Source organism: Daphnia pulex, chromosome 4, assembly GCF_021134715.1.
Source record: "Daphnia pulex isolate KAP4 chromosome 4, ASM2113471v1".
NCBI classification, from domain to species: domain Eukaryota; kingdom Metazoa; phylum Arthropoda; class Branchiopoda; order Diplostraca; family Daphniidae; genus Daphnia; species Daphnia pulex.
This window is the reverse complement of record NC_060020.1, coordinates 4,221,911-4,236,570: the sequence shown is the minus strand read 5'-3', so window position 1 is coordinate 4,236,570 and position 14,660 is coordinate 4,221,911.

Sequence of the window (14,660 nt, the reverse complement as noted above, 5' to 3'; positions counted from 1 at the left end):
TCCCCGCGACAGCTGGCCCATCTGCCCAGTTATCATTTGCGCTACTGTCGTTCGACTTTTCCTTGGAATTTGAAATCAATTTTGAAAAATCCAAAAACAAACGTGAAAATCAAATGATTCCACAATCGGACCGTACGACGGATCTCACTCTCCCTTGGCCGGCCAAATTATTTGGTTGAGATTCACGGCCAGATATTCTAAGGAGGCTGGCGGTCAAAAAAAAAAAATAAAAATAAAATATAAAAAGTTGAGAAATAGAATCGGATTCTATAGGCGGACCCGGGACTCTCTCCTACTTGGGTGGCGTCGAGGTCCAGCACCAAACACCCATGACTCATCGGACGCTGGGCGGAAAGGTGGAAGAAAAAAAAAGGCGACGCCGGCGGGAGTCACGATGATTCACGAGATCAGCGGGAGCAACGGAGTGTTTTGCCGCTGCTAGCTGCTGCCTGCCTGCCTGCCTGCTCTAATTACATTCCGGCAATGAAAGATAAAAGGCAGCTGACTAACATCCGCGAGAATATATAAAGCTGGGCACCGGGAATACCATCACCACTTCACCACCACCACTACCTTAAAGCATGTCCGTGACAAGCTCTTATCGGCCGGGGCGGGGGGGGGGGGGGGGGGATTTCAAAATCTACCCAAAGGGCCGATTTTGCACACAAATAGAGCTCGAAAGAAAAGTAGAAGGATGTGCTCCATCTCATTATCTTAATCAGCAAAGGATGAACTTGACATTTATTCCTTTTTAGACTGGAATCTTTGATTTTCTGAGCCACCACCACCACCACCAAGTTGCAAATGGAAAGATCCTCGCCGGAAGGTTAATCGATCGAATTGATGCGTCCGCATAAAAACGTCATCAATTCTTTTGATTTGTTGGATTAGATTTCATTTCGGTCTGATTACATTGTTTGCGGCTATATTGCCGTTGTTGTTTGATTTTTCCTTGTTGATTATTGGCAGAAAGGGAAAAGCAATTCAAATGGCGGTGGCGGTGGTGGTGGTGGTGGTGGTGGGACGAGTCGAATAAATTACTTTCACTTCGTCTCGACACATCGAACGGCCCGGCGCTCAATGGCCCGTCGCATAGACACAACAACGTGTACGTGGGCGCGCAATCTTTCGAGATTAAATCTCTCGCACGCGATTCGCCAACCTTGACTCGTCGTTCACATTATCAAACAAGGACAGCAAAAAAAAAGGAAAGAGAGAGAGAGAGAAAATGGGAACCTTGACCGAAATATCTGCGCAAAACGTCACGTCTATAAGAGAATCCGTCCGTCAGTAGCCGCTGGCCGAACTGGGAATACGACGACGACGACAATTCGCGAATTATTCACCGACAACTGGGCTCCTGCCGGCCAAAAAAAAAAAAGTGGACAGCCGGCCCATTATTCATCACACCCGCCCAGAAAAAAAAAATAAATAAAATACAAAAATAGCGGACGATTAGTTTGTATATATTTTTAGTATCACGTCGTCCTGCGGGATCATGTCGCAACTTTTTTTTTGACGAGATGGCTACTGTGCCTTTTTGCAAAGAGATGGCCGCCACCGCCAAGTGGGTGGACGAATCGAGGTCAGCCAGACCTTCCTGTTTCATCGCTCCAATGATGATCGATTGACCAGGGCGCGGGAAATTCAAATCCCCACATCGCCGGCACTATACTTATTGTCCTCTCGTGGAAAGAAAATAGAAATCAAATAGAAAAGGGAAACAAGGAAAAGGTTTGACACCACCACCCTCCCACAAAAAAAAAGGTTGTAAGATGGCGATAACTGGCGGGTGGTGCCCGCGTTCATCTCCCTGCGGCTCAGATGATGAATTGATGACGGCCGTCACCCAGCTCAATACATCCAAACAACGAAAATAAAAGAATAATTTACAGATATGTATATGTTTAGAATCTAACAAGGCGTCTCTCTTATATATATGGTCCGTGTTCCCAAAGCCCTTAACACGTCGGAAATAAATAAAAAAGGAAAAGAGAAAAACTGGCTGGCTGGTTGGCTGGTCTCGTCGCTCGATAAATATCGGAATAAATTTTCAGAGTTTATTTGAAGTTGCTCTCATCTAGCTTATCTGGGCGACAACAACCTTTTGAATGGATTCAGTAGACAGGATATTAGTTCGATTAGACTATCGACCAAAAGGTGGGCTGGTGGCTGGCTGGCCGGCAGGCAGGCCCCCATAAGCAGGTAGCAAATCAACCCAGCGCGGGCAGCGCGTGCGATCATCAATTGTCCAATTTCCCTGGGCATTCAGTTTCCATCATCTGTCGCCGGCCGCTGTTGGTTATTTTTATTTTTATTATTTTTAGACTTTTTGATGAATATGCATGTCGTCAGAGACACACATACAAATATCGCCTTCACAATGTATTGAGCTCTGCCAAGTTTGGCGCCCATTCAAACGTCAGAAAACGCCGTCCTTGATAAATCTGATGGAATTAAAATCAAAATCAAAAGGGAAACGGCGCGCGCCAACGCGTTTGAACGATTTTTAAAACAATCATTCGTCTGAGAGGTGGGCAAACGTGTTTTTGTTTTGTTCTTAAATCTTTTTGGGCGTTTGCTCTTGATTGTGAAAAAAACAAAACAACCAGAACAATTTGTATAGTATAGCCAGCAGCGATTGATAAGAAATAAGAGACGGACCTTATTTTTTTTTAAAGAACAGCAGGCCGTTACATCAACAACTCGTAAAAATAAAATAAAATAATAATAATAAATAAACTAACCCAAAAAATCAAAGGTTAAACGGTCCAAAGTCATTAGCTATATTTCATAAATCGAAATATTGGTTGTCTCCTGTGTAATCTCCTTTTATGGGCGAGATAGTAGTAGGTGGGGAGTGTAAACGCACGGGGCCGGGCTTCTTTATTTTTATTGAGTGACATTTGTATTTGAATATTTGACACAGCACGACAGACAACACAAAAATGTGTGTTTTTTTTTGTGTGTGTGTGGAGAACATTGGCGCAACTAGCGATTTTATCCACTCGACCGGAAGGTCTAAACCTTCCTCGTTTGCTGTCAGAAATGTTCACGAAAAATATTTTAAACAAAATAGGAGTCGGGAAATAACGGCCATCCCATTTTGTAGGCACCAAAGTTTAAGGTCAAATCGATAATCATAAAAGAAGAAGAAGAAGAAAAAAACGGCTGTGGAACGCGTAACATTAGCCGTGAAGGGAAAACTCGCGCTCATCCATCATGTGTCCGGTTTTGCGTCCCTTTTTGCCGCCCGTTTATTTTGGATTTTGATTTTTTCTTTCCCCCCTCTCCGTTCACATTGCAAAAGTTGTTTTTTTTTTCTTTTTCCCGCACGACACACAAAATTAACCATCGGCGTATTGTTGCACGACACACCTGTTGCATACGATAATCACCTGGGCGAGTCATCACACCGGAGCAAAAAAATAAAATAAAATAAAATGAAAATTATTTGATTTTATTTTTCCGGTGAAACATTTATCTTTAGTTGTCTGGGAAGAAGAGTCGGAGATATCGTGCTGGCTTGTTAATTTCATTTTTAGTCTCTTGGGTGGGATATGCGAAAAAATGGGTGGTGGGACGGGCGTTATATTTTTGCCCGATTGCGTCAATAATTAGATACGTTGGCGTCACTCTGCGGCCCATCAAAAAATTTCTCTATTTGGCCTGGTGGAGCGCATCACCTCCTTTTTTCTACATTTGAATAGATTTCAGTGGGCAACCCGCGCGACCGTTCCGTTCAGCCGTTTGAAGCCGAGCCAAAAAGCCCGGCAGCCATCACGACGACGAAAATGACGTCTCGCCGTCAATGGGGGAACAAAAACAACTAAACAACCGAACGAACGGAACGAACGAAAGGAACGCGTGTGTCAAGGCAGCGCAGCGCAGCGCTCCGGAGAAATCCATTTCCCCCCGTTGCGCTTTCGTCCATTTGCAATTCCCGCCAGTCATCAGCTAACCAAACAAGGGTGACGCTGTTATACAAGGGGGGAACATGTAATCATCCGAGACAATGTCCAGGCAACACCACACCAGTCTCTCTATATGCAATATGGGTCCGGCCCACTATAACAACGCCGATATTACGTAGCCCAATGTGAACGTCTGCCCAAAAAGTTTTCCATTCAAATATCATCGCCTTCGTATTCAAATAAAGAGAAAAAAAAACAGTCCGTTACTTTTCGATTGTGTCGGGGTTGCTAGGTGAAAAAGAGTCTAGCGGAAAAATTTTAAAAAGTACCGAGGAGAATCCCGGCTGCAAAAGAAAATTTATTTCTTTTATTTTTTCAAAGATTTTCCTTGTCGTTTCTTTTTTTGTATTTTATTCTTTTCCCGCGCGGCATTTTTTGGATTTTTATTTTTTATTCACGAAGCCAGACAGGTAGGAGACATAGTCACAGGTGTGTGCGCGCGCTTGGTTGCGGGAGGACGACGCAAACGAATGAATGAACATCCCGTTTTTTCTTTAACTGATATTTTTTCGGGCGACAGTCACGGCGAGGGTCACGGACACAACGGGCAGCCATTAGTCACAGCACTCCCCTTCTTCTTCTCCTTTTAAACTTTGCCGATTATATTCGTCAATGCTTCCGTTTTCTTCTTCTTCACACACTGAGAAAATTGTTTTTTCTTTTTTTCTTTTTTTCCGCATACATAAAATGATGATTATTTTTTTAAATGTAATAATAATGACGATGACGTTGCCCGGCAGACATTTCCGGCGCTTTGACGTTTGCGTCTGTACGAGCGCGCGCGCCCGCCGTGATGACGAATGATTCTCCCGAACGACCCCCCGGATGATGTATGATCTTTTTCTTTTTCTTTTTCAAAATTTGGAATGAAATGCAACAATCGCCTTGGCCTCTGAACGACCTAGTCCGTTCATTTCCTTGTGAAAAACAAATCTCAAAACAAAAACAAAAAAGTGGACGTGAACCTTATGGACGCAAAAGGAGAGTTCATCATCACACAAGTCGAGAATTTTGGTTTTTCTGGTTCTTTTTCTTTGATCACGAGGCGCGCGCGTTCATTCAGGAAAAAAGAGAAGAAGAAGAACCAGCGGGAGCGGACGGACTCTGCTGGCGCGTGACCATTCTGGTACACCAATGGCTTTGGTTGGGCCGGCAACTGCAAGTTTGCTGCAAGGGGCCCGGGTCTTTCATCTTTTGACTTGTTTTTGCGACTGGAAAACCCGAGAAATCCCGAAAGAACATGTCTAAACCCCCGAGCGAAGACGTAAGACGTAAATCAAACGTGATGTCAAACAAGAGGACAGGCGAATCAAGGGGGAGGAAAAAGAAAATTCCCGGCCATCAAAAAAGGCACAAGAGGAGGAAAAATAATAATAATAATAATTTTGTTATATTCCTGGACGTATTTTATATTTACTATACAACACGTGAGCTTTATTTTTCTTTATTTTTCTGAATGAACGAACAAGGAAAATGGCTGATATTGCTTCGTAAATCACCACCACATTTACGTTGATCCAAAGTAACGTTTTCATCTGCTGAGAGACATCGATCAACACTCGGAGCTGCTGAGGCCTTTGGGTCAAAACACGACCATGTCGTCCATGTACGGTTTTTACTTTTACATAACGACGGTCTACGGTTTTTTCAAATAGGATTTGAATAGGACATTAGAGCCTCTCTTATTTTTACATGGATACAACTGGGAATACATGTTTAATGCGAATGTTGAGGAAGTTGAGGCTTATCTTGTTGGCAAAACTACCGGAATTACACGTCCCCCCAAAAAAAGAATCTGGTCACATTTTGACCAGCAGGTGAGAAGAAAGCCAAAGAAAATTGATTATTATTATTTTTCCGCCCGTGTAAATTCAGCCAGGACCCGCACCCATCCAACGCCATTCAACGCCATTCAACGCAGATAATAAAAAGCGGAAATAAAGTGTCGGATTCGCCATGACTAACGATCCCCGGTTCATATTTTTATTTCGGGAATTAAAAAAAAAAGAGAAAAAAAAGTGACGACAAGTCACGCCAAAACATTTTGAAAATTATTTTTGGTTTCTATTAAACTTTCCTCACGCCAACAACAACGGGGAACAAACTCACGTGGCCTATAAACTCCGCCACACGTTCTGGCCATCAGCTGGGCATTCGACTGCCCAATTCGTCGGCCGTTTGATTCAAATAATAAAAATAAAAAAAGAGGGGGCCGACGCTTTCGGCTCTAACCGCGCTCGCCTAAAATAGAAGCCCTGCTCCATTCAATTCATTTATCTAGCTGCATCTTAATTCTATTCGCTTTTTTTTTCTTTCTATTTTCGTCCGCGATATCTGGCCCGGCACAACAACAACAACAACAACAACCTTCCAAAAAAAGAAAGCAAAGATGAGGATAACGAGCTCTAGCCTTTAACCTATAGAATATCCGTTCTATTATATTTTCTGATTTCCTTTTAATAAAAACGATACGCGATGCATCTTCATTTGGTTGGTCGTTTCGCTGGTCACTTTGTTGTCTGCTGGCCATTTTCCTTTTTTCCTCAAACCTGTCGGCTGTCCTTTTTTTTTTTGAAATTTTCGTCCCTCTCCCTCCTTTTGCCCGTCATATAAGGACAGCGTGTGGCGGACAAGAAGAAGAAGAAAATCCTTTTTGATGATGGCCCAACCTTGTTTTCTTTCTATTCACTTTTCCTTTATTATATGAGAAAGATTCAAACAAATAAAAATATAAATATAAAACGCCGTCGCCATGACTACCAGCAAGGTGGGGGAGAGATACGTTGCCCTTGAGACGCCGGCCAGACACGACACGGGCGACTTTGAAAATCTACGCAAAGAACGACGACGATAGGAGATTTGTTGGTAATAATAATTGATACACGGGTGGATTGGGGGTTATTATCATAATAATAATAATAGAGGAGTGACCGGTGTGAATGGCCTCCGTCCGTCCCTCCGTTCGTCCTCCTTATTCCCGCGTTATTGCGACATTTTCCCGTCTGGCCGTCTGGCCCCCGAAAGATGAATGAACGGCCGGGAATAGACGCTGAGACTGCACAACGGTGAACCTGTCACACACAGAGAGATTCGCCGCAGTCCCTCTTTTAAATCCTCTCCGTAGAGATGAAGAAGGAAAAGAAAAAAAAAATGTATAAAAATAGGAGTGACACTATTAACAAAAAAGAAAAAGAATCCAGCCAAGTCTGATATTAGCGAATCTCCTTCCGGCGGAATTTTTTGTTCGTTGGCAAAATGGATGATGATGGCACAGCAGATGGCCAAGAAAAAGAAAAAAGAAAAAAGAAAGAAAAAACGATAACGAATCACAAAAGAAATAATCCAGCGGATATTTCTTTTGATCAATTCGCGATCTTGTGCTGTACAAGTTGGAGAGAAGTTGAGACTGACGTTGTAAATAAAGGCATATCAGTTTGGGGGGGGACCGGTGATTTATACGCCACGAGAAGAGAGAGAAAGAGAGAAAGAAAGAGGGGAGAGTCGGCGATGTATCATCATCATCTGCGGGCAAAACCGCCGCTGCCGCAGCCACCGCCGCCGCCGGAATATCCAAGCGCGCGCGCGGGCCGGTGGTTGTTGTTGTTGTTGTTGCATATCGGCGGATGGACACCTGGCCCACCCCAAAAAAGAAAGAAAAAGAAAAAAAAACCAACCAAACAAAAGAAAAGCAAAGTTTACATCTCCATGTAAGCATATCTGTTTTGGTGTGACCCTTTCCCACCCACCCACCACCACCTCATCCACTGATGTGGCCGTCTCTTTTTCTGTGTGTGTGTGTGTGTGTGTGTGTCCAGCGGGCAAGAGTCTCTCTTCCCTTAAACTGACTGAGCATTTTTATTTAAAGAAGATTTTTCAAGTTGATTTGTTCTATAGCCCGTCTAACTTTTATCTTTTTCCCCTCCCCCCAATATGTGGACATGCTAAAATGGAGAGCATATCTTTGACGCAATCGATACCGGCCTGGCCAGCAGCAGCAGCAGCAACTATCTCTTTCTTCTTTCTCTGGTTTATTTATTTTTTTCTTTTATTTTTACGATCAAAAGAAGAAAAAGATGTCGGGAGAAAGAAGAAAGAAAGAAGAAAAAAGGAGCCCGGGAGCGTGAAAGGCTAGACTCATAAATACTATTTCATAAAGTATTATAGGTTTGGATGTGGTATATAGGGGAATTGTCGATAGTCTTTTGTTATTTATAAATGCGCACTGTATAATCTAGAGAAAGGTAAAAGGGGAAAGAACGAAAGGAAATCCCGTTACGATCGAGCGAGTAGATTATTAGATTATCGGGCACACGGAAATGTATATCCCTTTGGTGCTGGTCTGTACAGCCAGCCAGCCAGCCAGCCAACCAACCAGCTAGAGAGACAAATGTATAATCCCCCAAACGCTTTTATCCAGACTTGGAAGAAAGAAAAATTCTTCAGAGGTAGAGATGACTCATCAGGAGGAGCCCTGGACAATATTTTCGTTCGGGCAATAAGTTTATGCCCAGCAATAATATGGGCGCAGCCGTAATAATATAATGAGCCCTCTTACCACACACAAAAAAAGAAAACAAGTCAGTCCAAAAAATAACCTCGTCATAATCTAACAGACTGTCCCGCGTGGCCCACCGTGAAATTGTGAATGAATGAACACACACAAAAAATGTGTGTGTGCTAGCCGGTGGAGCTCAGCAGCCCAGCCGAACGTGTAAGCCAAAAGGCGCGGGAGAATTTAAAAAAACTATATCCGCACCCAAATCAAGTTGAATTGCGTCAATGGCAACAAGTCTATATTTATCATATACTACACCACAGAGAGCAGTGCAACACAAGGCGGTTATTATCAAAACGTCCGTCTCCGCTGTCGACTTGTTCTCTCCGTGTGTGTGTGAACATTTATAGAATCTCTCAAAAGCGGATGGGTGGCGCGCGAAACCTGGGAGCGGATGAAAGATGGAGCCGAATGAAAACGACCCCAAAGAATAAAAAGAAAAAGAACGGAGAAAATAAGGAGCAGCCAGCGGCCCAGCCAAAGAGCACACAAAAAGGGTCGTGTGTGTGTGTGTGTGTCAGTTATGCAACGGCCGGTGATTTGTGGAAGAGAGAGAGAGAGAGAGGGGCCGGCCAGGAAATCCACATTTGGAGTTTCCCATATCAAAGAATTGAAGACGCTGAAAGTAACAGCGCCCGCCGCGTCTCATTCACCATTTCCTTACCTTGCCCAGCTCAGAGCTTCCAGTGCACAACACACACACATCTACATTTGTATAATATACGTCTGTGTGTATCGTCTGCCCGGCCGCAATGGACGGGCGTGATGAATTCCGGCGCGCGAAGAGTCTACGACCCCTTTATGCACCCCCCTCCATGCTGATGCAGGCGAGAGACAAGCCCTGGAATCGCAAAGAAGAAGAAGAAGAAGAAGAAGAAGAACCTATATACCTTTTTGGTATTTTATGGGATGGCAGAAACGACATGGGAAGGGCCGGCAGCAGCAGCTAGATCTCTAGTGCTGGAACACACACCTTGACAACCGAGTGAGAGAGAGAGGAAGAAGAAGAAGAAGCTAAGAAGAAGAAAACCGCCAATAAGGGAGCAGCAGCCAAAAGGTTCAGTCTCTCAGCACTATATATCTTTCCGATTTTTGTTTCAAAAGTTTTTTCTCGGGGCTTTTTTTTTCTTTCTCTCTCTCTCAGATGAGCTGGCCACTTCTTCATCAGTGGCCGCCATCTGGAAATGGGAGCCATTCAATGAACTCAACCTAACCAGCACCACCACCAAAAGTGAAACAACGCGTCTGCTGGTGCCCCATTCATTGGCAATTGATTTTCACATCGAGATGCCAATGTCTTATTTCTCCGTCTGCCATACATCAGCTGCTGGACCGACGTCTATTGCCCAGCTCAAACGGGTTTCTCTGTTTCTGTTTTTTTGTTGTCCAGCGGTGGCCATCAGCCAGTTCGATCGAGTTGCGATGCATTTTCATCGGTTGTCTGACATCATTCTATCGACTGGCTCCTATCGCCTTTTACGTCACCCATGGAACACGAACATACACAACACAACACAGACTGCCGGGCTACCCGTCCATTGGGGGAAATGTTAAGGCCAGCAGCAGCAGCTACTAGAGGGGGGAGAGAGGAGGCTGTTGTGGACTCTATCGAAGCTGGGCCAAATAGGAACGGTGACAAGCGCAGGTGCCGAGCCCCGTGAATTGTGCGAGATTGATGGCGAATAAATCTGGGGACGACATTGGCGCTTGCTGGTGCGTGCACAGCCAAAACAGCCACACAAACTGCCACCGTTAGTGGTGGTGGTGCCCAGTCTCTCTACATGTGTACGCGTATCAAGATCTTGATGCCAGCGAGAGGATGGTCACATCGTCGTCGTAATCTCTTTTTTCTCTTTCATCCAATCTCTTCCATTTCTTCTTTCGTTAACAAATCAATCAATCAATGGATTGGTTTCAATAGTTGGGTTGCCGGGGGGTGCCCAGTTGGTAGATGTTTCTATGAATTGAGGAAAGGAAAACAATAATAAAGCCAACTGAAAAGATGTAATAATACACGCGGGATAAATCAAGTGGCAGATTGATTAGATTGTACACGACACACGAGACTGGTTTGTGGAAACAAAAAAGACGGGGGGAATTAAATATGTGTTTTTGTTTTATTTTCTTCTCTCCTAACAATCTCGTTTCGATTGTTTTATGTAATAATAATCGCAAATGCGCGCGCTCAGGGAGCGGAATGAATCAATTGGCCATCCGTCACGTTCTCCCACCACCCGTCCGTCACGAGTAATGAAGCGAGTCGGTTGACGAGGCCCTCAAACACCTGGCCGTCCCGTCCAGGGAGAAAACAAAAAACACAACCGATATGAATAAACATGACGACGGTTTTTCCCCCTTCAACTGCGCCCCTTTTCCCCCCATTCATTACATTTCATCAAAAAACCACGAATCAATTCATTTTTGTTGTTTTTCTAAAATTTAAAATTCACGGCCACCTCTGCTCGAATGTTGACCTCATTTTGAGCGCGAAAATTTGCAAATCTGTTCACGCCAAAAAAGGGCGGTGCTGGGCGCAGTATAACGAAAATGATGAGCTGATCATTTTTCATTTTGGCACATTCCCGAAAGGAACACATTAAGACAAATGGCGAGGAGGTGCCAGGTGTCTATGGCGGCAGGTTTCCATTTTGGTCAATCAAATTTTCTTGTTGCACTTTGCTTGAAGTGTTTAAAACTCAAATTTTAGTCGAATTTGATTGTTTACCCACAGAAAAGTTGTAAGGTACAAAAACAAGCCTGATCTGCAGTGGTTCTACAAATGAATTATTGAAAAAAAAGACCTGACTGAGTCAACAAAAACAATTCCAGTCAAACGCATAGCTCAGGGATAATCGTACTCTGTTACTAGTTAACGATTTCCAAACTAACCAACGCCACCAAACAGTCAAAAAGGAAGAAGAATAGAAATGAATTTTTCCTACCTTTAAGCATGGGAAATCCACAGCCAGACATCCACAAGTGTTTCTTCCATCCGCTGAAAAGTTGAATCCACCAGGAGGGATAGGTAAAAGGGAGTCCTCGTGAATACACCCACACACACATGGGTGTACACGAAGACACAGAGGATTTATAGAAAGAAGAAGCAGATATCCGCAGCTCGACCGACACTGGTATTTGTTTCCCAATCAAACAGGATGCTGTTTATCTAAATATAAAATGAAAAATGGTTACGAAACATATTTACAGAAACAACTTAAGTAAGGAAAAGTTGAAAATGAGTCAGTGTGGGTGTACCCTAATTGTTAATTAACAGGAGAATTTAGGGTTAACATGTTACATGTAATGTGCTGCATTTATGCAACAAATCAGAATGTATCATTCAAATATGTAGCAGGTCACAGGTTAATAAAAGTCATGAAAATCATTACCCGAGTGAGGATGATTGTTACTTATGACAGGTAAGTACCTCCAGTCCACAGCAACGAAACTTGCACATATCATTGTTACGATGGCTGGCTCTGGTCTCAAATCTGCAACAAAGAAGAAGGTTACGTAGTGCAAACAGAAACAAACTGGCATGCATCAACAGGGGGCTTACGTAATAAAGGCTAGTCATGAACCATTACATTTCACAAATTTGGAACAGTGTTCTCTTCTATTAAAGCTCCCATAATCATTCATTCATTTGCATTCTTGGTTTTATTTTCCCGCCAAACAGCATGGACTGGAGAGCATGAAGAGCCACGACACAAAGTTACCAAGATACACAAGTTCACTTCAAACCGATCAGTTGATACGACGACCACATTTTTGTCATTTAACTATTTCTCTTTTTTTCGTGAGGCACATACGTTTCAAAAAAAGTAATTCAACTTTATAATCTTGAACTTACGTCTCTTTTTCGAACTTTGAAACAAAGGGAAAGCAGACGACACTAATCTTCTAATTAGTCATGATTGATTATTGATTAAGATATCGATCGAAATTATTAATCGACCTCTGTAACCGCTTAAAAAACGATTAATGCGGTTTTCTTACCCGCCCATTTTAAAATACGGATCATTTTAATATCTAATAGTTCGTCTCTTCAAATTACACTGAGCCTCGCCCTTTACCATAATCAAGATAAAAGTAAATATTTAATCCGAAACCCGCAGATAATTACTTTTAGAACGAAACCGCCACTAGTAAAGATCCTGCAGGACCCTCTTGGCTTCCAAAGAGGGACTAAAATCCGCCCTTGGATAAAACTAAGAAATGGAAGGTGTTTTATTTTTTCTCAATTCTCATGAAAAGAGTTTGTTTTGGGGGGATTTCACGGTTTAAAAAAACAAAACAAAACAAAAGAAACCAATGCGGCCCTTGATGCCTTGATGGCGTCGTATAACACCGGGCCATCCTTTGATTGCCGGGACGGTTGCCGCCGCCGGTCGGCTATCTCCGCTCGTATAATGAAACAGACGACAGCAGCGAAATAAGCCGAATAAGAGAATAAGAGAGATACCAGCAGGTGTAGTCGATTGGGCATTATAGTCTGGGGCCGTTCCGTCATTTGCCTAATGGATTATATATAAACTTGTCCGATAGTCCCGTCGACTGTCCTCGGACGCTACTCTCCTCTGCTGCTGCTGCTGCTGGCCACCCTCCTTTTTGCTTTATTGTCTTCCAGCAACAACAGAAGGATAAGGTCAAAAGAAATTCAAACTCGACGTGTTCATTATATCCCAAGCTGTTGTATCCCGCCAAAGGACTTTTTCTTCTGCCGCTATCGCTAAAATAAAATAAAAGAGGAAAAAGAAAATCATTTCGTGAGAAAAATGGCCAACTCTTTTTCTTTCGGTGCGTATATACTTGACACTATTTGTCGGTGGCGATAAGACACACACTCTACCATGACTTGCTACTTAAACCATCAAGGAGAAGAGTAGAGAGACTCTCACTTGTTCCAAAGTGCTGGCGGGGCCAATTAAAAAGCAGCGCAATGTCAAGTTCTTAATTTAAAATTGTGTTGTTTTTCTTAAGGGTTTTTTTTTTTTACTTTTTTTGTCTTGTGTATAGGCCGGGTCGGCCACCACTTTTGTCCAGCTCGACCAGCAGCGTTTTACATTTGAACTGGGCAACGACAGTCGCCGCGACGACTCTGTTTTGAATTCCGCGCGTAGGGTCTGAATAATAATTTTGGTGAAACGTCACGTCCAAACGACAATGGGTCGTATAGTAGCCTAGTCTGCCCACACCACCAATAATAGCCACCACCATAACAGCTTGGGCATATGGTCCAGCATCTCCAGTCGTCCTATAGGAGTCAAGACGACGCAGTCGACGACAACATTTTTCGCTTCGGGAACCGAGTAGGAGCCGACAACAAAAGGAGTAATTTGTTTGAATGAAAATGAGCCATCTGTGTGTGTGTGTGTGTGTGTCTGTGCGACGGGCGCGTGCAATAGGGTCATAACGGCCCGTCTATGGCTCGTCGCTGCCATCATCGGTATCCCCTCTCCGTCCAGCAACTTTTTGGGGTCTGGCTGGGCTGCTGGGCTGGCGGCTGGGCTATTACCCCCGGTTGGATACATACACACATCAGCGAGCGACAACAATGTTGTTTAGTTAGTGGCTTTGAAGAGGTTCGCGCCGTGCGGGAAATAAAAAAAAAAATACCCAAAACACACACGGCGACACAAAAAGGTCCCAGTGGAAAAGAGTCAAACAAACAAACAAACAAATAAAGTCGTCGCTTTGGCACCGATTTCACCGCGCGCCGCTATTTTGTCTTTTCGTTTTTATTTTTATTTTTCTTTTGGTCGCCGAGCTAAAACGCGCTCACGTCATCAGATCATCAGTGCCGTTTAAAAAGTCTCTAAATTGTCCATCGGCCATTATTTGATTCCAATTTGCTCGTCCCTGTAGCTCAACATTTATTTATTTATTTTTAAATCAAAGAAGATTTTTTAAATTTATTGGTACCGGTATACTACGCCGGGATTTATTTGATATAGGCGTGCCCCGCCATGTTTTATTTTTTTTTTTTTTCAAATGAATATTAAATCAAGGAAGAAAAGAAAAAAAAGGAGAGAGAGAGAGAGAATGATGAAGAGTGGACTAATAAGGGAATCTTTTCGGTGGCGTATATAAATGTGCAGCAGCAGCAGACTCGCGAACGAGTCATCGGA